This window comes from Ornithorhynchus anatinus, chromosome 1 (assembly GCF_004115215.2).
Source record: "Ornithorhynchus anatinus isolate Pmale09 chromosome 1, mOrnAna1.pri.v4, whole genome shotgun sequence".
In the NCBI taxonomy this organism is placed as follows: Eukaryota; Metazoa; Chordata; class Mammalia; order Monotremata; family Ornithorhynchidae; genus Ornithorhynchus; species Ornithorhynchus anatinus.
Window position 1 is genome coordinate 2,249,072 of NC_041728.1, and position 26,058 is coordinate 2,275,129.

Sequence of the window (26,058 nt, forward strand, 5' to 3'; positions counted from 1 at the left end):
GACGGCGGCGAGGACTCGACCCCCGGGATCGCCACCTCTGGAGCGGGCCTTACTCGGGCTTTGGCTGTTAGTGAGAGCCGATTTGATGGGGACGATCGCGGGTTCATAGACCTCGAATTGGTTTCCCCACAGTACGATTCAATGTCTCATTTTCAGGGCTCTCGGTGTTTTATTAGCACCCGTCGGTTCTCTTCCTCTTGGAAGTCGCGGCACTAAATTAGCTCCGGGAACGCTCGATTATAATGGGAACAGGTTTGTCGGGCTCCAGAACCGGAGCCGCTGGCCTAGAAACATCTGTTCCGTCTGAAGATCGGATGGGTTTTGTAGAAGGCCTTAGAGAGGATGGGCCTGTGCTTCAGCGGCTGCACGTCTCCGATACGAGCCCCAGTTGGAACGTCTAGGGCGGCTGTTGCAGATGCAGGATGGGCTTGTGCTCGTTTAGTGTGACCTTGCAGATGGGGACGCAGGATCTACCGGCCTGGGTCACCGACGGGGTGATTGGGAGGGGAGAGGGGAGGCTAAGGGGGTAGGATGATCCGTGCTGGGTCCCTGATTGAGAGTCAGGGAGGGAGAGGGAGAGTCAGAGGTGCTGGATGGTGTGTTCTGGGTCACCGGAGGAGAGTTAGAGGTATCGGATGGTCCGAGCTGGGTCACCGGGCGAGAGGCAGGGATGTCGGATGGTCTCTCCGGGTGTCCTGATGTCCCTCTTGGACGGAGGCAGAACGCTGGGCCCGGATGGGCCGTGGCGCGGAACCAGAACACGCAATCTCACTTTCTTACGTGACTTAGAATTTGATTCCAGTTCTCCTGAAACAAGTTAAAAACAGTGAGGTTCCTCCTGTCCCCACCGACTGAGCTTGACACCCGCTGCTCTCCCCCTTTCAAGGAGAATTGGAGGGCTTTCCGTCGCCGAATGCACAAGCTAGGTTTCCTCACGCTGCCGCAGCGAGGGGGAAAGAAGTCCTTTTGCCTTGTTTTCCTCTGCGTTTGTTGGAAGATGAATAAGGGCTCTCAGGTTTTTCTTCCACAGGAAATCTGAGCACATTGCAAGCCCTGCCAACTGGAGGAACGGTGGAATTGGCCCTAGAGCTGGCTTAGGGGATAGAGCCTGGGCCGGGGAGTCAGAATAATAATAATAATAATAATGATAATGATGGTATTTGTTAAGCGCTTACTATGTGCAAAGCACTGTTCTAAGTGCTGGGTTAGATACAAGGTAATCAGGTTGTCTCACGTAGGGCTCACAGTCTTAATCCCCATTTTCCAGATGAGGAAACTGAGGCCCAGCGAAGTGAAGCGACTTGCCCAAAGTCACACAGCTGACAAGTGGTGGAGCCGGGATTGGAATCCATGACCTCTGACTCCCAAGCCCGGGCTCGTTCCACTGAGCCATGCTGGGTTCTAATCCCAGCTCCTCCACTAGTCTGCTGTGTGGCCTCGGGCAAGTCACTTTGCGTCTCTGGGCCTCAGTTTCGCCATCTGGAAAATTGGCATGAATAATAGTAATAATAATGGTATTTGTTAAGTGCTTACCGGGCGCCAGGCACCGTGTACTAAGCGCTGGGGTGGATACAGTCGAGTTGGACACAGTCCCTGTACCAGTTGGGGCTCACGGTCTCAATCCCCATTTTACAGATGAGGGAACTGAGGCACAGAGAAGTGAAGTGACTTGCCCAAGGTCCCACAGCAGGCAAATGGCAGAGTCAGGATTAGAATCCATGACCGTCTGACTCCCAGGCCCGTGCTCTATCCAGTACATCATGTGTGAGCCCCTGGGGGACAGCAAGTGTGTCCAACCTGGTTAGCTTGTACCTACCCCAGTGCTTAGAACAGTGTTTGGCACATAGTACCACTATGACCTTATTCATCTGCACGGGAAGCAGAGTGGCTCAGTGGAAAGAGCCCGGGCTTGGGAGTCGGAGGTCATGGGTTTGAATCCCAGCTCTGCCATTTGGCAGCTGTGTGACTGTGGACGAGTCGCTTCACTTCTCTGTGCCTCACTTCCCTCATCTGTACAATGGGGATTAACTGTGAGCCTCACGTGGGACCACCTGATTACCCTGTATTTACCCCAGCGCTTAGAACAGTGCTCTGCACATAGTAAGCGCTTAACAAATACCAACATAGTAAGCACTGTACGAGTACTATAATTATTATCATCATTATAGAGTAGCAGCGTTGCTTAGTGGAGAGAGCACGGGCTCCGCCGCTTGTCAGCTGGGTCACTGTGGGCAAGTCACTTCACTTCTCTGGGCCTCAGTTCCCTCATCTGGAAAATGGGGATGAAGACTGGGAGCCCCACGTGGGACAACCTGATCACCTTGTATCCCCCCAGCACTTAGAACAGTGCTTTGCACATAGTAAGCGCTTAACAAATACCACCATTATTATTATGATTATGGTTTCTGTGTATTTGAACTGGTTAACCGGGGGATAACGATGTTTCCTAGCTGGTTCAGCTTCTTTCTCCTCCGTGAGCTTGGCCGTTCCGTCCTCTCTTTGGGTCTCCCAGACGACCCCCGCCCTTGACCCCTGAATTCACTTCTCCGGTGGTAGTCACTCGGGGCTCGCTCTGAGCGGAGCCTGTCCTGGGTCCTCACTGTGGCAGAGCGATGCAGCGGGTACCTACCGTGGGCAGAATACAGTGCCGGGCAACTGCTGGGTGCAGAGCACTGTTTTGGACTCCTGCCGTGGGCGGAGCACTGTGCCGGGTACCGGCTGTGGGCAGGGCATTATACTAGATGTCTGGGCGAGTACGAGAAGAGTCAAAGATACCGCCTCTGCCCTCAAAGGAGCTTACAGTCTAATAATGGAGGGAAGGAAGATAGCTGGGAAGCAGTGCGGCTCAGTGGAAAGAGCCCGGAGGCAGAGGTCGTGGGTTCCAATCCCGGTTCCGCCACTTGTCTGCTGCGTGACCCTGGACAAGTCGCTTAACTTGGCTGCGCCCCAGTCACCTCATCTGTAAAATGGGGGTTGAGACTGTGAGGCCCCACGTGGGAAACCTAATTACCTTGTATTCACCCCAGTGCTTAGAACAGTGCTTGGCACCTGGTAAGCGCTTAACAAATACCATCGATGTTATTATGATTATTATTATTAAGTAAACGGATGTGAAGTTGATGAGGGAGGGTCCCCAGTGAGGGGACGGGGTCTCCAGAGCATCACGGCGATGCGATTTGGGAATTTGTAAAGCGCTTCCTATGTGCCAGGCACTGTACTAAGCGCTGGGGTTGATACGAGCTAATCAGGTTGGACACAGTCCCTGTCCCACACGCGGCTCACGGTCGTAATCCCCATTTTACCCAGGAGGTCACTGAGGCAGAGAGAAGTGAAGTGACTCGTCCAAGGTCACACAGCAGACAAGTGGCGGAGCTGGGATTAGAACCCGCAGCCGCTGACTCCCAGGCCCGGGCTCTTTCCGCTGGACCACACCGCTTCTTCTAGATGCCAAAGCCCGCTGCTAAACCTCCGGGGGGGAACTAGATAATCTTATCCGACACAGCCTTCCACCCACACGGGGCGCTCAGGGCTGAGGGAGGGAGAGTAGGAATTTGATTCCCATTTTACAGTTGAGTAAACTGAGGCCCAGAGAAGTTCAATGACTTCTCCAAAGTCACCCAATGAGCAAGTGGTAACTCCAGAACTAGAGTCCCAGTCTCCTGATTCCCAGCCCTGGGCGCTTTCTACTGGACCGCACTGCCTCCCTTTTTCAGTCTATTACGTCCGCCTATCTCTAATTTATCTTAGCACCCGTCTCCCCCTTAGACGGTAAACTCCTAGAGGAGGGCAGGGCTTGCGTGGCTCGGCGGAACGAGCCCGAGCTTGGGAGTCAGAGGTCATGGGTTCGAATCCCAGCTCCGCCACTTGTCAGCTGTGGGACTGTGGGCAAGTCACTTCACTTCTCTGGGCCTAAGTTCCCTCATCTGTAAAATGGGGATTAACTGTGAGCCTCACGTGGGACGACTTGGTTACCCTGTATCTACCTCAGCGCTTAGAACGGTGCCCTGCACATAGTAAGCGCTTAACAAATACCAGCGTTATTATTACCATCCTTCTTGTATTGTACTCTCCTGAGCGCTCAGTACAGTGACAGAAGCAGAGTAGACCGGAAACTCCTTGAGGGTGGATAGGGGGCCTGCTGTCTCTGAATCCTCCCAAGTTCGCGGTACGGTGCTCCGCCCACAGCAGGTGCTCAGTAAATACTATAGACTGGTTCATACGGTACTCGAGAGTGCTTTTCTCCGCCGAAAACGTGCATTAGCATTGAGAGGCTGTAGCGGCGTTGAATCGCATCCATCCCTCATACATCACACGGCCTGAAATCGATGACCTGTTACAGAAGTCGGCCTCCCGCATATATTCCACTGACACCAGGAGCCCGGCGAGCTGTTGAATCGGCCCCGCTTTGTGTCCACGTGAACACGGATGACATATTGAGAAGCCAGCCCATCCTTTCCCAGAAATCAACTCCCCGGCTCACCGTGCGTAGGAGGAAATCCAAAATGATGACGATGATGGTATCCGTTAAATGCTTACTATGTGCCGAACACTCTTCTAAGCGCTGGGGTAGATATAGGGTCATCAGGTTGTCCCATGTGGGGCTCCCAGTCTTCACCCCCATTTTACAGAGGAGGTCACTGAGGCACAGGAAAGTGAAGTCACTTGCCCAAAGTCACACAGCCGACAAGTGGCGGAGCCGGGATCAGAACCCACGACTTGTGACTCCCGGGCCCGTCCTCCTTCCGCTGAGCCACGCTGCTTCTCCATGCCTTGTCCCCTAGAGAAGCATCGTGACCTAATGGATAGAGCACGGACCCGGGAGTCGGAAGGATCTGGGTTCTCATCCTGACTCCTCCTCTCGTCTGCTGTGTGGGCTTGGGCAAGTCACTTCACTTTTCTGTACTTCAGTTCTCTCGTCTGTAAAATGGGGGTGAAGACTGTGAGCCCCATATGGGACAGGGACCGTGTCTGTCCCAATTATCTGGTATCTACCCCAGTGCTTAGAAGATAGTAAGCCCTTAACAAATACCGCAAGTATTATTATTACATGATTATTATATTATTATCATTGTTACCCTAACTCACGGGGGCTTTGTTCTCCAGAAAGTCCCGTGCGGTGGTCCTCTCCGGAGAGCATTAAACAGATTCGAAGCTTCCGCTAATGGCAAACCTCCTGGGAGGGGTCGGGCTCCCGGGATTCCGACACCCCGAGTGGGAGGAACCCTGGCAACCGGGAGCAGGAGGTGTCCGGCGGGGGAACCGGGACCACGGGACGGGAGGCGGGAGGGGCAGGAGTGGCACCGTCCGGCGTCGTGTTCGGCCGGCGGGGTGTTGGATATCGGGCAGCGGGCAGGCCAGGGAAGCCCCCCTTCCCCACCCTCTGAACCCCCTCCCCTGACCCGGGGCCAGTCTGGGGAACCTCATCTTCCCTCCGAGGCCTCCTCCTAACTCGTCTACATCAATATTTATTGGGCACCTGCCGTGTGCAGGGCATCGTGGTGGGCACCTGCTGTGTGCAGTGATGCGTTCTGAATAGGAAGATGATCTCGGCAGCTGTATGCAGGAGAGACTGGAGGCCTCGCCAATCAATCCATCATTGTATTCGTCGAGCGCTTACGGTGTGCAGAGTACCATACTAAGCGCCTGGGAGGATACAGCTTAACCGAGCCGGTAGACTCGTTCCCTGCTCACGAGGAGCTTCCTAGGATGTATTGGAGGGGAGGGAGAGACTCATCAGGGTTTGTGTGTATATGAGAGACTTGAAGCCCTGGTCGGAGAGGTAAGAGAGACTGAAGAAGAAGAGAGGCTGGAGGCAGGGAGCCCAATAATAATAATAATAATAACGTTGGTATTTGTTAAGCGCTTACTATGTGCAGAGCACTGTTCTAAGCGCTGGGGTAGATACAGGGTCATCAGGTTGTCCCACGTGAGGCTCACGGTCTTCATCCCCATTTTCCAGATGAGGGAACTGAGGCCCAGAGAAGTGAAGTGACTCGCCCACAGTCCCACAGCTGGCGGGTGGCGGAGCCGGGATTCGAACCCGTGACCCCTGACCCCCAAGCCCGGGCTTTTCCCACTGAGCCACGCTGCTTCAATAAAGAGGCTGTGTTTCAGAGGTCCCTCAGGAGGTGATAAACGCTCCTACCCCCGGAGGGTAAAAAGGTGGAGCCGGAAGGGTAGAAAAGGAAAAGGGTCGAGAAAAGTTATGCGAGAAGAACTGTGGAATTTTTGTGGTATTTAAGCACTTACTATGTGCCAAGCCACTGGGGTAGATATAGGTTAATCAGGTTGGACACAGTCCCTGTAGGGTTCACAGTCTCAGGGGGTGAGAGAACAAGTATTGAACCCCCATTTTACAGGCGAGGAGATCGAGGCCAAGAGAATAATAATAATAATGGGATTTGTTAAGCGCTTTCTATGTGCAAAGCACTGTTCTAAATGCTGGGGGGGATACAGGGTGATCAGGTTGAACACAGTCCCTGTCCCATGTAGGGCTCACAGTCTAAGGGGATGAGAGAACAAGTATCGAACCCCCATTTTACAGGCGAGGAGACTGAGGTCAAGAGAATAATAATAATAATGGCATTTGTTGAGCGCTTACTATGAGCAAAGCACTGTTTTTAAGCGCTGGGGAGGATACAGGGTGATCAGGTTGTCCCACGTGGGGCTCACAGTCTTCATCCCCATTTTACAGATGAGGTCACTGAGGCACAGAGAAGTTAAGTGACTTGCCCAAGGTCACCCAGCAGTCAAGTGGCGGAGCCGGGATTAGAATGGCAGGTCTCCCGACTCCCAGGCCTGGGCTCTGTCCACCGGGCCACGCTGTGGCAGACTGAATGTGGAAGTACACTGGGGTTGGCGTTTGTGTTTATGAAGCATTTCCAACGAGCTCGGGGCTGGAGTCGAATCGAGGCGGAGAGGAGTCCGCGATGACCCTGAGTTACGGGCTTCCGGGCCTCGGACGGTTCCTCGGACGGACGCCGAGCGGACGCTACCGTCTCTGGGAAGTTCACCTCGCAGCCCGCCCCAAGACCGGAAACAAAGAGGAGAGGAGGCTGCGGGAGGATTAGCATTTAAAGTAGCATTTTACCCGGAGCCGGGACGGTGTAATTTACCCACGGCGAGAGCCGACGACGTTCAGATGGGGGAGAACGGCAATCGCGTTTATGTATTCATGGGATGTGACCGGCTTGAAACTTTGTGTGTTTATTGTTCACGGGGTCTGTGGTAATGTATGGATTCTCCTCGCTGACGCGTGGATTCTTCATTTGGCGGGTCGGAGAGGAGGGAAGGCCGGCCGTGGAGCCGGGAGGAACAATCGTGAATCCTCGAAGGTCCTTGAAGGATGCCGTAACTCTATCAGGGTGACCTAGAGGAAAGAGCCCGGCCTGGGAGTCGGTGGGCCTGGGTTCAAATCCCGGCTTCACCACCCGGTTGCTCTGTGACCGTGGGCAAGTCACTTCTTTGGGCCACTTTCCTCATCTGTAAGATGGGGGTTCGATTCCTGTTCTCTTAGACCGTGAGCCTCAGGTGGGACGGGGACTGTGTTCGACCTGAGCAGGGCTTAGCGTAGAGTAAGTGCTTAGCAAATACTGCCATAATTCCGCTGTTTTTCCTGCGTAACTTTCCTTAGACCCACCTTTCCCCCTTCACCTTTGAGCTCTCCAGGGGTTCAAGAGCTTATCACCTCCTGGAGGGATCACTGTATCAGCTTTGAAATGCTTTCCTACTGTTCCTCCTCAGTGACTCAGAGCAAGTTGGAGGACTTAATAATAATGTTGGTATTTGTTAAGCGCTTACTGTGTGCCGAGCACTGTTCTAAGCGCTGGGGTAGACACAGGGGAATCAGGTTGTCCCACGTGGGGCTCACGGTCTTAATCCCCATTTTACAGATGAGGGAACCGAGGCATCGAGAAGTGAAGTGACTTGCCCAAGGTCACACAGCTGACAAGTGGCTGAGCTGGGATTCGAACCCATGACCTCTGACTCCAAAGCCCGGGCTCTTTCCACTGAGCCACGACTTGCTTTCACCCACCAAAACGCAGCTTTGCTCGGACCAACTCAGCGTCACTGTACCTGTCCGCATGCATTATCATCATCATCAGTGCTCTTTATTGATCCCTTGCCGTGTGCAGTGCGCTGTACTGAACGCTTGGGAGAGTACAACACAGCAGAGTTTGTAGACGCATACCCTGTCCATATCCAGCTTACAGTCTAGAGGGGGAGACACAATAATAATAATAATAATAATGATGGTATCTGTTAAGCGCTTACTATGTGCCAGGCACTGTTCTAAATGCTGGGGTAGATACAAGGTCATCAGGTTGTCCCACGTAGGGCTCACAGTCTTCATCTCCATTTTACAGTTGAGGTAATTGAGGCACGGAGAAGGGAAGTGACTTGCCCAAAGTCACACAGCTGACAGGTGGCGGAGCCGGCATTAGAACCCAAGACCTCTGACTCTCAAGTCTGTGCTCTTTCCACTGAGCCGCGCACGCTGTAATAGTACAGGGGGCAGCTTTTGTCTTTTTAAATGGTATCCGTTAAGTGCTTAGTATGTGCCAAACAGTTTTCTAAGCACTTGGGTCTCGTCTCGTTTTATGCCGTCGAGTGGTTTCCTACCCGTGGCGACACCACGGGCACATCTCTCCCAGGTCGCCCCGTTCTCCATCTGCAATCGTTCTTTAAGTGGAGCCAGAGAGTTTTCTTGGTAAAAATCCAGAAGTGCTTTTCCATTTGCCTCCTTCCGCGCAGTAAACTCGAGTCTCTGCCCTCGACTCCCTCCCGTGCCGCCGCTGCCGGGCATTGGTGAGTTTTGACTTGTAGCAGATGGCCTGCCGCTCATTAGCCAGTGCCCAAGCTAGAAATGGACCGGACGGGCCTCCGCTTGACTCTCCCTCCCCTAGCCGAGACTGGTAGAGGACTGGAAATTCTCCAGCTGCCACCCTGAGAGGGGAAGCCCTGGGGTAGGTACAAGATAATCAGGTTGGATCCGGTCCCTGTCCCACGAGCAAGTTGAATGATAAGACATTTTGGTTCTTCACCGGGTGATCGATCGATCAATCAAACAAAGGTATTTATTGAGCACTTACTAGGTCCAGATCACTGTACTAAGCCCTTGGGAAAGTACAGTACAACGGAATTAGCAGTTCCAAAATGAGCTGAAGTCCCTTCAGAAACATTCCTTGCTGCTAAAAGTTTATTTTCGACTTCTGCGGCTACGTCCTTTTTTTTAAAAAAAAAACGGTCGTGTTTGCTATTGTCGAGGAGGGTGGAGGAGGCTGAGCGGAAATGGGTTTTTTTGGTTGTTGCTGCTGGGAGGGCAGAATGGCAGAGGGCAGAGGAGAGCGCCAAGTCTTCCTCGGTTTGGGAAGCCAGAGCAGTTGGCTGACCGGTCGGGTGGGCTGCTGGTGCGCTTATCCCGGGGGGATGGTGCACTTTTCCCAGTTGGATTCTGTGCTCTTCCTGGCAGGATAGGGCATTTTTCCTGACGGGACGGTGTTCTTTTCCCACTGGGATGGTGCGCTTTTCCCGGTGGGAGGGTGTACTTTTCCCAGCGGACTGCTTTGCTTTTCCTGGTGGGATGGTGCGTTTTTCCCAGCGGGACGGTGTGTTTTCCTGGCCGGACTGGCATTCGGGATTCTTGGGCTCGTGGGGCCTGGACAGAGGAGGTGGGAGGAAAGGGGAAGGCAAAGGATGGGGATGGAAGGGGACAGAGGAGAGGCGGAAAGAAGGTAATTCTGTCAGAAGTGGCCGACAGTTTGCTGGCTCCAAAGGGGCTGGCTCGTCTCCCCACACTCCCCCCACACACCCGGGAGTCTATAAATCGGGAACTCCAGGCGTTCCAGATATTGAGCTTGGGACCTCCCCGGCCCTGCTGAACCCCCCCGGAAACGAGGCCTCACCGGTCCGACGGCAGGATGAACGAGCCGCCGGGTGTTTCGGTGGGGTAGCGGACGCTCTCAGAGGCCGTGGGCTCGCCCTCGCCGGGACACCCGGCGAGCAGACGGACTCGAGGAGCGGACACGCCGTCCGGGAGTGGACGGGCCCGAAGACCCCGTGAGTTCTTTTTGGCTCAGCGCACTCGGCTGCCTCTCACCCCTTAGAATCCATCAATCAATGGGATGCGTTTCTTTATTTTTTGAATGGCGTTTAAGCTCTTGCTATGTGTCAGATGCTGTTCTGAGCGCTGGGAAAAGTACAAGTTAATTAGATCAGATGCAGTCCCTTTACCGCATGGGACTCAGAGTCTAAATAGGAGGGAGAACAGGTATCCGCGTTTTACAGTTAAGGGGACTGAGGCACGGAGAAGCGAAGCGACTTGCCCAGGGTCACAGAGCAATCCCCTGGCGGAGGCGGAATTAGAATCCAGGCCCTTCTGAGTTTTGGTCTGTGGTAACATGACGGTCGCAGTGCAAGCCACTAGCTCTGTCATCGGGCTGGGCACTGTCATCAAGAACTGGAAAGAACCCGGACCTGGGAGTCACAGGACCTGGGTTCTAATCCCGGCTCTGTGACTTCGGGCAAGTGACTTTTCTGTGACTCAGTTCCCTCATCCGCAGGATTCAATTCCCTGTTTACCCTCCTCGGAGACCGTGAACCCCACGTGGGACCTGATTATCTCATATCTACCCCAGTGCTGGGTACATAGTAAGTGTTTAAAATTATCCTCACCTCTTCCCTTCCGTGCAAGGTCTCAGCCCTGGAGTCCGAGACTTAGGCTCCTCTGACATTCCCAATGGAAGAGGAGCGGCATGGCCTAGTGGATAGAGCCCGGGCCTGGGAGTCATGGGTTCTAATCCCAGCTCCACCATTTGTCTGCTGTGTGATCTCGAGCAATTCACTTCACTTCTCTGGGCCTCGGTTACCTCGTCGGTAAAATGGGGATTGAGACCGTGAGCCCCATGTGGGACAGGGACTGTGTCCAACCCGATTTGCTTGCATCCACCCCGGCGCTCAGTACAGCGGCCGGCACACAGTGAGCACTTAGCAAATACCATAATTGTTATTAAGAGTGGGTCCAGGTACTTTTTTACCTCCACTGTACTCTTAATAAATAAGTGGTATTTATTGAGTGCTTTCTCTGTGTGCAGAACCTTGTGCACTCATGGGAGAGTTCAGAGTTCGTAGATAGATTCTCTGCCCACAACAAGTTTAAAGTAAGCACAAAGTAGAGTGCTCCGCACACAGGAAGCGCTCAATAAATAGGATTGATTGATTGGTAGGCACCCAATGTATGCGGCAGGAATCAAACAGTGCACAGAGCATTCATTCATTCAGTTGTATTTATTGAGCGCTTACCGTGTGCAGAGTACTGTTCTAAGCACTTGGGAGAATACAATAGGACAATAATAAAATAATAACAACGATGGTAAGTGCTTACTGTGTGCCAAGCACTGTTCTAAGTCCTGGGGTAGATACAAGGTAAACAGGTTGTCCCACGTGGGGCTCACGGTCTTAATTCCCATTTTACAGATGAGGTAACTGAGTCACAGACAATAAACAGACACATTCCCTGCCCACAAAGAGCTCACAGTTTAGAGGGGCTGTGCTGGGCCCCGAGGGTGGCATAGAATTCTGAAGTGGATGGGGACCATTAGCCCGCCCCAGCCGTGGCACTGATTCTAAGCCCAAGCCCGACAGTCAGAAGGACCTGGGTTCTAATAATAATAATAATGTTGGTATTTGTTAAGCGCTTACTACGTGCAGAGCACTGTTCTAAGCGCTGGGGGAGAAACAGGGTAATCAGGTTGTCCCACGTGAGGCTCACAGTTAATCCCCATTTTACAGATGAGGGAACTGAGGCACAGAGACGTGAAGTGACTCGCCCACAGTCACACAGCCGACAAGTGGCATAGCCGGGAAACGAACCCATGACCTCCGGCTTCCAAGCCCGGGCTGTTTCCACTGAGCCATTCTGCTGCTCTAATCCCGACTCCACCACTTGTCTTCTGTATGACCTTGGTTAAGTCACTTCACTTCCGTGCCTCGGTTACCTCACCCGCAAAATGGGCATAAGACTGTGAGCCCCACGTGGGACAGGGACTGTGTCCAACCTGGTTAGCTTGTATCTACCCCAGCGCTTAGAACAGTGCTGGACACATAGGAAGTGCTTAACAGATACCAGCAGCATCACCATTATTATTGATCGTTCATCCACTCATTCAATCGGTGGTGCTTCCTGTGCTCTTACCCTGTGCAGAGCACTGTACCGAGCACCGGGGAAGACCGCAGTAGAGGAAAAATCGGACCCGGCCGAAGAATGAAAGGGGCAGGGAGGGGGAGAGGAGGCAGCGGGGACGCGAGGAAAGCGTGCGAAGCCATTATGTGACGGATCTCATTTCTGCAGCTCCCCCGGGCATTCAGAGCCAAAGGACAAGAGACAGCTAGAGGAAAAGGAGGCAAAAAGAACCGTGTGTCTAAACCGCGTCTGCCCAGCAAAGAAAGCTTCCCCGCATGGTCGGTTCTTAGATCGGCACCAAAATGGGGGAGCCCTGAGCCATTGACGTCCGGGCTAGCGGGGGGAGCTGGTAATTAGCCATGCTGGAGTCAGAGGTCTCGCCAATTAGTTCCGTTCTCCCAAGCAGAACGCCAACCTTTGATAGCTTCGAAACGAGAGAAATAATTTGCACCTTTTCGTCGTGAGGTTTCGATTAATCTCGGACAGGGCGAAATTTAGATTTTCGGCGTGACCGGCCCGTGAAATTTGGAAATTAGATGATTTCGCTTCTACGTGGACTTGGGCCCCAAGGGTCTCGGGGGCTTTGGGGGGTTCTGGGGGCTGTTTGCCTTAGGGATGGGGCTGAGGGGAGACAGCGAGCCTCCCGTAATAGTCTGAAACGCAGACGTCCTTGGGCTCGTGGTCTGTCGTCGGAGGGGATGAGTCCTTACTGTTCGATGCACGTACTTTCCTGTGCTGAAAACATCAGCCCCATTAGAGACAGGGCCTGGCTGGGCTCCAGAGCTTAGCACAGTGCTTGGCACTGGGTGAGTGCTAAGGAAACACCACTCCTCTAAGCCACCGACTTATCTCGATCCTAAGGATAACGGGTGTTGGAATAAGGATAACAGGTGTTGGAAAATTCGATGTATCTTCTCTACCTGTAGGATATCAGCTATATGACTTTGTACAAGTCCCTTAACGTCTCTGTGCCTCAGTTACCTCGTCTGCAAAATGGGAATGAAGACTGTGAGCCCCACTTGGGACAACCTCGTTACCTTGTATCTACCCCAGTACTTAGAAAAGTGCTTGGCACAGAGTAAGCTCTTAACAGATACCATCATCATTATTATTATACTGAATTCACTTGCGTGTACTTGCCACCAATCCCACCGCCTCAGTCCTTCCCGCGACCTGATATCCGAGGAGGAAATAAGACCATTTTTATAAACCGCAATAGCACCCACGGGAGTAGGAAGAGGAACGGCGAAAGAACAGCCTCCAGGATTGTCTCCAGGAGTTCCCCATTCCCATGGTGTTTTGAAATAATCTCCTGGTCCTGGATGTCTAGGCAAGTGCAACAATAACCGTGGGGGAAATGAATCAGAGAGGTCGCTCGTCAAGGCAAGGACACACAGCAGCCTGAGCTCCGAGTGCCGGGAAAGCCCGGCGGGGTGACGGCAGGATGTAGCGCCCTGGCTGCTGGGTAGAACGTGCTCTCCGTTCCTTCCTTCCTTCTGTTCCTTCCTTCCTTCTGTTCCATCCTTCCTTCCCCCCCCCCCTTCCAGACATCTGCCTGGAAGAAGTCATTAAAAAGACTTTTAGACAATTAAACTCTGTCACATGGGGCCCAGCTCCGCTTCTAGGTCTTAAATCCATCCCCCTCAGACGGGAGGCAGGGCGGCCTAGCGGGAAGATCCCGGGGACGGGAGTCAGAAGTCCTGGGTTCTAACTGCAGTTGTGCATCAGGCCTGCTGTGTGACATTACCACTTAACCTCTCTGGGCCTCAGCGTCCTCCCCTATAAGATCCCCGTTTCTCCCTCTTGGATGATTTCCGATCTGGTCTTATCCCATATCTACCCCGGCCTCGTCTCCTCCCGGTAGTCGATTTTGGCATCTGTTTCGGCCAGAGAAACAGCGTGGCTCAGTGGAAAGAGCCCGGGCTTGGGAGTCAGGGTTCATGGGTTCGAATCCCGACTCTGCCACTTCTCAGCTGTGTGACTGTGGGCAAGTCACTTCACTTCTCCGGGCCTCAGTCCCCTCATCTGTAAAATGGGGATTAACTGTGAGTCCCACGTGGGACAACCTGATTCCCCTGTGTCTACCCCAGCGCTTAGAACAGTGCTCTGCACATAGTAAGCGCTTAACAAATACCAACGTTATTATTGTTAGACTATAAACTCCTCGAGGCCTGGGATTATGTCTCCTGACTCTTTCTGTACTCTCCCAAGCACTCAGTATAGGACCCTGCTATAAACTCTCGCTCCTTGAGGGCAGGAAGTGTGTCTCCCAACGCTGTTGCCGTCTCCCCAGCTGTCAGTACAGTGCTCTTAGTGGAAAGAGCCTGGGCTTGGGAGTCAGAGGCCGTGGGTTCTCATTCTGGCTCTGCTCCTTTGCTGTGTGACCTTGGGCAAGCCACTTAACTTCTCTGGGCCTCAGTTCCCTCTTCTGTAAAATGGGGATGAAGACTGTGAGCCCCACGTGTATCCACCCCAGCTCTTAGAACAGTGCTTGGCACATAGTAACCACTTAGCAAATACTGTAATTATTATTATTACTCTGCACAAAATTGGTGCTCAACGCATATCACTGAAGAATCCTCGAGCTTGTCACTGAGCTACGGCTTATTGAATTTCACAGGGTAACTTTGATGGCGAGTTTTTATGTTTTATTTTCGAATGGTATTTGTTAAGTGCTCACTATATGCCAGGCGCTGTTCTAAGCGCTGGTGGGGAGGGAGGGTTGATATACGTGGGGCTCACAGTCTTAATTCCCATTTTATAAATGAGGTGACTGAGGCCCAGAGAAATGAAATGACTTGCGCGAGGTCACACAGCAGACAAGTGGGAGCCGAGACTAGAACCCGGGTCTCCTGGCGCCCAGGCCCGTAGCTCTATCCACTAGGCCACGCTGCTTCTGGGCCAGATGCTCATGGTTTTGTGAAGCGGTCTGATGGCCCCCATTCGTTGCCCCCTCCCCCTGAGGTGGCAGGCCGGGGCCGGGGCTGCTCTGCGGAAGGTGGTCAGTGCGGCCGGCTGTCCCGGGAGGATGAGGCCGGGAGGGAGGGGTGGAGAACGGAACTGGGTGGAGGGTCTGGGCCTGTTGGATGGGGAGACGGAGGGGGCTTCTCATATCGCTGTGCCGGAAAGGGACCGTTCCTTTTAAAGCAGCCCCTCCACCCTCCCCTCCGCCCCGGGGGGATGACCTGAGCTATGGCCACAGTGGCCGCAGCCACAGCTGACCCTGTGGCGGGGTAACACCAGCCACACAGGGGGGCCCGACTGCTGTCCGGCCCGGGACCGCTGCCCTCGCCTCCGTCGTGCCCCCTCCCACCCTGCTTGCTCCCCCTCCTTCCTCCCTCCCTCACACCCCCTCCATCCTCCTCCTTTTCCTCCCCGTGCTCCATCTCTCCCTCCTCTTCCTCTCCCTGCTCCCCTTCTCCCTGCCTCCCTCACCTACCCCCTGTTTGTCCTCCACTTGCTCACTCTCCCCTTGCTCTCCCTGCTCCCCTCGCCCTCCCCCTTCCCCTGCCCTCTCTCCCCTCTCCCTCTCCTTGCCCTCTCTTTTCCTGCTCCCCTTGCTCTCCCCCTGCTCCCCTCTCCCCCAGATTCCCTGACCCACCCTCCCTCCCCCTGCTCCTCTCTCCCTCCCTGATCTCCCCTCCTTCCCCCTTTTCCCCTCCTTGCCTTTCTTCCCCCTTCTGTCTCCCCCCACCTGTCCCCCTGCCCTCCTCCTATCTTCCCCCTGCTCTCGCCCTCCCCCCACTTCTCCCTGCTCTCCCTCATCCCCCCTGCTCTCCCCCCTCCCCCAGTCCCCACCATTCCAGCCCCCCGCTCCTCGCCGCCGGCCACCAGCCGTGGCCGAGGGGCCGGTAGCCGTGGCCATGGGGCCGGCAGGCGCTCCGCCGCTCCAGCCGCAGCCATGAGAGCGCAACGGGAGAGGCTGCAGATTTCCGGCCTGACCTTGGAGTGAGTATTGTCCGCCTTTCCCTCTTCCTGGCGGTTTTCCCGCCCGGCTCCGGCTCCGGCTTCCGGAGCAGCCCCGCGTGCCCCCGCCGTCTGGGAGCGTTGCGGTGTCGGGCTGCGAGCGCCGCGGTGCCGGAGCCCGGGCCCGGGAGTCCCCGTGGTCAGCTGGATGCCCCTCTGGGTCCTCGGTGCCCAGGGCGGCCCGGTGCCCGTCCCTCACCCTGCCTCTGGTTAGTCGTCGCTGTTCCCGGTGGGAGGACGTTGCTTCACCGTGGGGTTCGGGGGTGCTCCTCGTGTCCATCCACCGGGCAGCTGAATGTGGTGGATCTGCTGGCTCGGGGTGACGGTGTGGGCAGGTTGGCCCCGATGGGCCCAGCTCCGGCCGGGGTCCGGGCTACGGCGGGAGCCCTGAGGCCCGTCTTCTTGCCCGGTCTCTGAGGCTGTGGCCGGCCACCCCCGCCCCCCAACCGGGGGAAGGGACCCCGGCGGGCCCAGAGCAGGTCGGGTTCCGTCTTTTCACCCCTGACCCTCGGGAGAGGAGGTGGGGGCCGCTGTCCTTGAACTCCTCGCTTCCCATTCATTCGTATTTATCGAGCGCTTACTGTGTGCAGAGCACTGTCCCATTCTCAGAGCCCCAAGGACCCATCGGCGGGGTGCATTATGGGAGATGTCAGTCCTAGCCAAGCTGCTGCTGCTGATGGTTATGGTATTTGTTAAGCGCTTACTATGTGCCAAGCACTGTTCCTAAGCACTGGGGTAGATACGAGGTCATCAGGTTGGACACGGTCCCTGTCTCATGTGGGGCTCACACTCTTAATCCCCATTTTACAGATGAGGCAACTGAGGCACAGGGAAGTTAAGGGACTTGCCCAAGGCCCCCACAGCAGACAAATGGCAGAGCCCCAAACTCTGATTCCCAAGCCCGTGCTCTTGCCACCAGGCAATGCTGCTTCCCCAAAAAACATCGAAAAAGAAGAGAACAAACTACTTGTCTGCTGCGTGACCTTGGGCAAGTCACTTAACTCCTCACCATTGGCTTTAAAGCCCTCGATCACCCTTTTTATTATTATTGTTGGTGTTATTATGGTATTCATTAAGCGCTTACTATGTGCCAGGCACTTTACTAAGCACTGGGCTGGATACAAACCAATTGGGTTGGACGCCGTCCCTGTCCCACATGGGGCTCACGGTCTCGATCCCCATTTTCCAGATGAAGTAACTGAGGCCCAGAGAAGTGAAGTGACTTGCCCAAGGTCACACAGCAGACAAGTGGCAGATCCGGGATTAGAACCCACGACTTCTGACTCCCAAACCCGGGCTCTTGCCACTAGGACGTGTTGCTTTTCTATGTTCCCCTCCTCCTCCCCCACCTTCAGTGGGCAAGCACCCCTCCCCAGTCAGTCAATTAACCAATCGGGGATATTTACTGAGCACTTAGTCCCTGAAGAGCACTGTACAAAATGGTTGGAAAGGTAGAATATAGTTGTTAGGCATGATCCCTGCCCTCAAGAAGCTTGCATGACATAGTGGGTAGAGACCGGGCCTGGGAGTGAGGGAACCTGGGTTTCTAATCTCAGCTCCGCCACTTGTTTGCTGTGTGATCTCGGCCAAGTTACTTCACTTCTCTGGGCCCTACTTTCCTCTTCTGCAAAATGGGGCTTTAATACCTGTTCTCCCTCCTACTTAGATTGGGAGCCCCATGTGGGACCTGATGATCTTGCATCTACCCCAGCGCTTGGTACAGTGCTTGGCCCATAGTAAATGCTTAATGAATACCACAATTATTGCTATTTATAACAATAGTAATAATATTACAAGCTACTGGGTGCTGAACACTGTACTTAGCGCTTAGAAGCGTACAGTCCAATGAAGGGAAGACATGATCCCTGACATCAAGGAATTTACAGTCTAAGCAGGGGAAAGATCCTTGTGGGCAGGGCAAGTGTCTGTTTACTGTTACTTTGTACTCTCCCAAGCACCTAGTACAGTGCTCTGCACACAGTAAGTGCTCAATAAATGAAATAACGATTCAATGAGTGAATGAATGAAATAACCCAATTTATGGAAATGATTGAAATACAGTCAGTTCGGACACAGTCCCTGTCCCAAGAGGGGCTCACAGCCTAAAGAGGAGCGAAAACGTGTCTTGAATTTCCATTTAACACATTAGGAATCAATCAGTCAATCAGCGGTATTTAGTGAGCATTTACCATGTGCAGAGCACTGTGCCAAGCACTTGGGAGAGTACAGTACAACAGAATTAGCAGAAACGTTCCCTGTCCATAGCGGGCTTACAGTCTAGAGGGAAACCGAAGCACAGTGAAGTGATTTGCTCAGGGTCACACGGCAGACAAGTGGCAGAGCCGGCATTGGAACCCAGATCCTCTGACTCCCAGCCCCGGGATCTTTCCACTAGGCCACGTTGCGTCCACATTTCGATGGTTGCAGATTTATTGTTGTGTTGTACTCTCCCAAGCGCTTAATACAGTGCTCTGCACACAGTAAGTGCTCGATAAATATGATTAATTGATTGATTGGATGGGAGCATTCCAGCCCTTCTTCTTGAAGGCTCCATTCTGGGGACTTTACTGCTCTTCCCACAGCAAGTGCTCGATCAATACAATTGATTGATTGATTGACTGATTGACCCGATCTTCCATCCTGGGATTCAGCCCTTTGGCAAGTAGAAGAAAGCGTTGGAGGGGGTTGAGTTAGGGTTTGAGTGAACTTCTCGAGGGCAGGTATCGGGTCTACTGACTCTACTGAACACCCAAGTGATTATCACAGTGCTCTGCGCACAGTGGGTGCTCGGTAGATGTTAGTATAGTGAGAAGGTTGGCGTTAGAGGAGCAGAATGTGCGGACTGGACAGGAGAGCGGCGAGGTGAGGTAAGAGGGGTCAAGGTGATTGCTTCAAAGCCGATGGTGAGGAGTTTTTGTTTGATGTGGGGTGGATGGGCAACCACTGGAGTTTCTTGAGGAGTGGGGAGACGTGGCCTGAACGTTTTTGTCGAAAAATGATCCGGGCAGCGGAGTAAAACACGGACTGGAGTGGGAGAGGCGGGACGCCGGGAGGTCAGCAAGGAGACTGATACGGCAGTCAAGGCGGGAGAGGATAAGTGCTTGGATTAACGTGATAGCAGTTTGATTGGAGAGGAAAGGGTGGATTTAGCGATGTCGCGAAGGTTGAACCGACAAGATTTAGTGATAGAGTGAAAAGATTTAGTGACAGATTGAATATGTGGATTGAATGAGAGAGAGGAGTCAAGGATAATGCCAAGGTTATGGGCTTGAGAGACAGGACGGATAGAGACGCCGTCCACAGTGATGGGAAAGTCAGGAGGAGGACAGGGTTTGGGGGGGAAGATAAAGGAGTTTTGTTTTAGACCTGTTGAGTTTGAGGTGACGGCAGAACGTCCGAATAGAGATATCTTGAAGGCAGGAGGAAGCGCGAGACTGCGGAGTGGGAGAGAGATCAGGGCTGGAGATGTAGATTTGGGAGTCGTCCGCAAAAAGGTGATAGTCTAAAGCCGTGGGGGCGAATGAATTCTTCAAGGGAGTGGGTGTAGCCGGAGAATAGGAGGGGACGCAGAATTGAATGTTGGGGGACACCCACGGTTAGGGGGTGGGAAGCGGAGGAGAAGTCTGCGAAAGAGACTGAAAATGAGCGGCCAGAGAGATAGGAGGAGAACCAGGAGGCGACAGTGTCGGTGAAGCTGAGGTTGGATAATGTTCCAGGAGAAGGGGGCGGTCGACGGCGTTGAAGGCAACTGAGAGGTCGAGGAGGATTAGGATGGAGTAGAGGCCTTTGGACTTGGCAAGGAGGAGATCGTTTGTGACCTTTGTGAGGGCAGTTTCTTTGGAGAGAAGGGGACGGAAACCAGTTCGGAGGGAGTCAAGGAGGGAATCGGAGGAGAGGATTTTGAGACAGCGGGTGTAGGCAGCTCACTCAGAGTTTGGAGAGGAACGTTGGAGGGAGAAGGGGAGAAGTGGGGTCAAGGGAGGGGTTTTTTTTTTAGGGTTAGGGAAGACAGGAGCATGTTTGAAAGCAGTGGGGAAGAAGCCATTGCAGGGCGACCGGTTGAAGATGGAAGTCAGGGAGGGAAAAAGGAAGGGAACCAGGGAGGGAAGTCAGAGAAGCAGTGTGGCTCAGTGGAAAGAGTCCGGGCTTGGGAGTCAGAGGTCATGGGTTCAAATCGCGGTTCAGCCCATTGTCAGCCGTGTGACTTTGGGCAAGTCACTTCACCTCTCTGGGCCTCAGTTACCCCATCTGTAAAATGGGGATTAAGACTGTGAGCCCCATGGGGGAACATCCTGATCACCTTGTATCCTTCCCAGCGCTTAGAACAGTGCCTTGCACATAGTAAGCGCTTAACAAATGCCATAATTATTATTACAGAAGCGGCGTGGCTCAGTGGAAAGAGCACGGGCTTAGGAGTCAGAGGCCGTGGGTTCTGATCCCGGCTCCGCCACCTGTCAGCTGTGTAACTTTGGGCAAGTCACTTAACTACTCTGTGCCTCAGTTAAGTGGAAAATGGGGATTAAGATTAAGTGGAAAATGGGGATTAAGACTGTGAGCCTCACGTGGGGCAACCTGATTACCCTATATCTCCCCCAGCGCTTAGAACAGTGCTCGGCACATAGTAAGCACTTAAAAAAAAGTAAAGGGGGGGGGCAAGAGTTTTGATTAGGTGTGAAGGGATGGGGTTGGATACACAGGTGGAGGAGGTGGATTTTGAGCTAAGGCAGGAGATCTCTTGAGATACTTCCATTAAGGATGGGAGGGTTGAAGAGGTAGGAGGGAGAGGCAGGAGAAGATTGAGGATGGGAGTAGGGGAGATTTTAGGGAGCTCACACCTGATAGTTTCAATTTTCTTAATAAAGTAGATAGCCAGGTCTATTAATGGGGAGGCGGGGTGTTTGAGGAGAGAGTTAAACGTCTGGAACAAATGGTGAGGGCAATGGGCAAGGGTGTCGATAAGGACGGAGAAATAATTCTGCCAGGCCGAAGATGAACTTTCTTGATGTGGATGAGGTTGGCCTGATTTCTAGATTTCTGCCAGCAGCGCTCTGCAACTCATGCACGGGAACAGAGGTGATCCAGGCCTGTGGGTTAGTGGTACAAGATCGACGAACGGATAGGGGAGTGAGAGAGTTGAGTTCAGTAGAGAGGGTGGAGTTGAGGGAGTCAATTTGGTCGTCAGGGGTAGGTAGTTCGGCCGTGGCGGCTAAATGGGGCATGATGAATTGAGAAAATTGGATGGGGGTCCGAAGAACGGAAGTCTCTGGGAGAATAGGATAGATTTGTCTACCACCCAGGCCGCAGACTTCTCTCCTCTAGTGCTAACCTTCTCAATGTGCCTCGATCTCGCCTGTTTCGCCGCCGACCCCAGGCCCACGTCCTGCCTCTGGCCTGGAACGCCCTCCCTCCTCTAATCCGACAGACACCCACTCTCCCTCGCTTCAAAGCCTTCCCGAAGGCCCATCTCCTCCAAGAGGCCTTCCCAGACTAAGCCCCACTTTCCCCCGTCTCCCACTCCTTTCTGCGTCGCCCTGACTTGCTCCCTTTGCTCTTCCCCCTCCCAGTCCCAAAGCACTTATGGACATATGTGTCATTTTATTTATCCCATTGGTCTTCCCCCCTCCCAGCTCCAAAACACTATGTACATATCTGTAATTCTCTTTATTTGTTTTGATGACTGTCTCCTTGTTGTGGGCGGGGATTTAATTGTGGCATTGTACTTTCCCATTCACTGTTCACAATAAATTCACTGTTTATTGTGGCATTGTACTTTCCCAAACGCTTAGTACCGTGCTCTGCACACAGTAAGTGCTCAATGAATACGATGGAATGAGCGAATGAATTTGTGGGGAGGAGATGTGTGAGAGAAGGCAAATGAGGAGGTTGTGGTCCGATAGAGGGATTTCAGAGTTGGTGAGGGAAGAGATTTTACGGCGACTGGAACCGCTGAAATCAAGTGTATGTCCAAATTGGCGAGTGGAGCTGGAGGTCGGTGGAATTGAGGACCGATAGAAAATAGGTAGTGAAAGGGTCATCGGGAACGTCTGTGTGGGTATCGAAGTCCCCAAGGATCAACGTTGGGATGGGAGAAAGAGAAAAGGGATGTGAGAAACGGGTCGAAATAGTTCAGACTGTGGTTGGACTGTGTCCAATCCGATTTGCATATATCCACCCCAGCGCTCAGTGCAGTGCGAATACATAGTAAGCACTTAATAAATACCGTAATTATTATTATTATTATTCAGAAAGTTGGACCTGGGGCCTGGGGGGTGGTAAAGGACCGTGACTAGAATCTGGATTGGGTGGTAGAGGCAGATGATACGGCCTTCAAAGGAAGGGAAAGAGAGGGATAAGGTAGAAGGAATGAGACTGATTTGAAGTCTTAGTGGAAGGAGCGCAGGCCTGGGAGTCAGAGGATGTGGATTCTAATCCCCGATCCACCACCTACCTGCTGTATGACCTTGGCTAAGTCACTTCACTTCTCTGTGCCTCAGATACCTCACCTGTAAAATGTGGATTAAGACTGTGAGGCCCAAGTGGGACTACCTGATTAGCTTGTATCTACCCCAGTGCTTAGAACAGTGCTTGGCACACAGTAAGCGCTTAGCAAATACCATCATTCTAATCATCATTATTATTACTTGATTTCGCTGTGTCTCAGTTACCTCCTCTGAAGAATGGGGAATAAGACTGTGAGCCCCCGGTGGGACATGGACTGCGTCCAACCTGGTTAGCCCCAGTGCCTGGCGCGTAGTAAGGGCTTAACAAGGGAAAGCGTCTGCTAATTCCGTTGTAGTGTACTCTCCCAAGCGCTTAGAACAGTGCTTTGCGTGGCCCGGGATTGTCACGGTTTATTGTTGTGGTGTACTCTCCCGAATGCTTAGTACAGTGCTGTGCACACAGGAAGAGCTTAGTAAATACGATTGAATGAACAGTAATCGCTCAATAATAATAATGTTGGTATTTGTTAACCGCTTACTATGTGCAGAGCGCTGTTCTAAGCGCTGGGGTAGATACAGGGTAATCAGGTCGTCCCACGTGAGGCTCACAGTTAATCCCCATTTTACAGATGAGGGAACCGAGGCACAGAGAAGTTAAGTGACTTTGCCCACAGTCATACAGCTAATACCTTGGATTGATTAGCAAATACCATTAAAAACAAAACAAAACCAACTCAAGAGCCTCCAACCAGAAAAGCAGCATGGCTCAGTGGAAAGAGCCCGGGCTTGGGAGTCAGAGGACATGGGTTCGAATCGCGGCCCTGCCACTTGTCAGCTGGCTGACTGTGGGCAAGTCACTTCATTCCTTCATTCAATTCTTCATTCACTTCACTTCTCTGTGCCTCAGTTCCCTGACCTGTAAAATGGGGATGAAGACTGTGAACCTCTCGTGGGACAACCTGACTACCCTGTATCTCCCCCAGGGCTTAGAACAGTGCTCTGCACAGAGTAAGCGCTTAAAAAATACCAACATTATTATTATTATTATTATTAATAACCACTGGGACGATGGGTGTGTGCAATTGCCGAGGCTGCCACGAGGGGGCGACCGAGAGCCAAGGCTTTGAATAATAATAATTCATTTAATGGCATTTATTGAGCGCTTACTATGTGCAGAGCACTGGACTAAGCGCTTAGAATGGACAATTGGGCAACAGATAGAGACAATCCCTGCCCAATGCCGGGTTCACAGTCTAATCGGGGGAGACGGACGGACAAAAACAAGATAATATCATCACGATAAATAGAATCAAGGAGATGGACACCTCATTAACAAAATAAATAGGGGAATAAAAATATCTACAAATGAACAGAGTGCTGAGGGGAGGGGAAAGGAGGGCGGAGGAGCAGAGGGAAAGGGGGCTTAGCTGAGGGGAGGTGAAGGGAGGGCAGAGAGGGAGCAGAGGGAAAAGGGGAAGCTCAGTGTGGGAAGGCCTCTTGGAGGAGGTGAGCTCTCAGTAGGGCTTTGAAGAGGGGAAGAGGGTTAGTTTGGCGGAGGTGAGGAGGGAGGGCGTTCCGGGACAGCGGGAGGACGTGGCCCGGGGGTCGACGGTGGGATGGGTGAGAACGGGGGACGGTGAGGAGGTGGGCGGCAGAGGAGCGGAGCGTGCGGGGTGGGCGGTAGAAGGAGAGAAGGGAGGAGAGTTAAGGAGGGGGCAAGGGGATGGACAGCCTTGAAGCCCAGCGTAATAATGTTGGTATTTGTTAAGCGCTTACTATGTGCAGAGCACTGTTCTAAGCGCTGGGGTAGATACAGGGTAATCAGGTTGTCCCACGTGAGGCTCACAGTCTTAATCCCCATTGTACAGATGAGGTCACTGAGGCACCGAGAAGTGAAGTGACTCGCCCAAAGTCACACAGCTGACAGGTGGCGGAGCCGGGCTTCGAACCCATGACCTCTAACTCCCAAGCCCGAGCTCTTTCCACTGAGCCACGCTGCTTCTACATTATCTAGGATTATATTATTTAGAATTATAGATATAGAGACATGAATAAAAATAAATATAATTATAAATATGTACATATATACACAAGTGCTGTGGGGCGGGGAGGGGGTTAGAGCAAAGGGAGCGAGTCGGGGCGATGGGGAGGGGGAGAAGAGGAAACGGGGGGCTTAGTCTGGGAAGGCCTCCTGGAGGAGGTGAGCTCTCAGGAGGGCTTTGAAGAGGGGAAGAGAGTGAGTTGGGCGGAGGTGAGGAGGGAGGGCGTTCCGGGACGGCGGGAGGACGCGGGCCGGGGGTCGACGGCGGGACGGGAGAGGACGGGGGACGGCGAGGAGGTGGGCGGCGGAGGAGCGGAGCGTGCGGGGTGGGCCGTGGAAAGAGAGAAGGGAGGGGAGGTAGGAGGGGGCAAAGCGATGGACAGCTTGGAAGCCAAGAGGGAGGAGTTTTTGCTTGATACCCATCCTCAGTGCCCCCGTGCCTAATAATAGTAATAATAATGTTGGTATCTGTTAAGCGCTTACTATGTGCAGAGCACTGTTCTAAGCGCTGGGGTAGACACAGGGGAATCAGGTTGTCCCACGTGGGGCTCACAGTCTTAATCCCCATTTTACAGATGAGGGAACTGAGGCACAGAGAAGTGAAGTGACTCGCCCACAGTCACACAGCTGACAAGTGGCAGAGCTGGGATTCGAACTCATGAGCCCTGACTCCAAAGCCCGTGCTCTTTCCACTGCGCCACGCTGCTTCTCATGTTGGTATTTGTTAAGTGCTTACTACGTGCCGAGCACTGTTCTAAGCGCTGGGGGAGATTCAAGGTAATTAGGTTGTCCCACATGAGGCTCACAGTCTTAATCTCCGTTTTACAGATGAGGGAACTGAGGCACCGAGAAGTGAAGTGACTTGCCCCAAGTCACACAGCTGACAAGGGGCGGAGCCGGGATTCGAACCCATGACCTCTGACTCCTAAGCCCGTGCTCTTTCCACTGAGCCACGCTGCTTCAAACCCCGGCTGTGGGAACGCGCGAGGGCTTGTGTCTGGTGGGGAGGGGACCGCGGTGGCATTTTTCGGGGGGCCGTCGTGGGGCCGTGGCGGAGTGCAGGTCTGCCGTTCGGCTCCCCGTGTTCAAGCACGATGGAAGCGCGGAGGCAGAACATTTCTGGGAAAACTCCCGGGCAGGACTGTGGGACCGTCCTGCTTAGCCGGCGGCCTGCCGACTTTCCAGAGTTTAGCCGCTTCTCTCGGCGGTCGGGGACTCGACGAGGAACGACGATGAGAAGCAGCGTGGCTTAGTGGGAAGCGCTTGGGAGTCGGAGGACGCGGGTTCTAATCCCGGCTCTGCCACTTGTGTGCTGTGGGCAAGCCACTTAACTTCTCAGTGCCTCAGCTGTAAAACGGGGATTAAGACTGTGAACCCCACGTGGGATAACCTGATTGCCTTGTATCTACCCCGGCATTTGGGACAGTGCT

General features: G+C 53.3%; 1 protein-coding gene across 1 annotated transcript in view; it reads left to right on the forward strand.

Moving 5' to 3' along the window:
* Positions 1-26,058, forward strand: part of MAST4 (microtubule associated serine/threonine kinase family member 4) — a 193,174-nt gene that overhangs the window by 93,060 nt on the left and 74,056 nt on the right. The gene's annotated exons all lie outside the window — the stretch shown is intronic.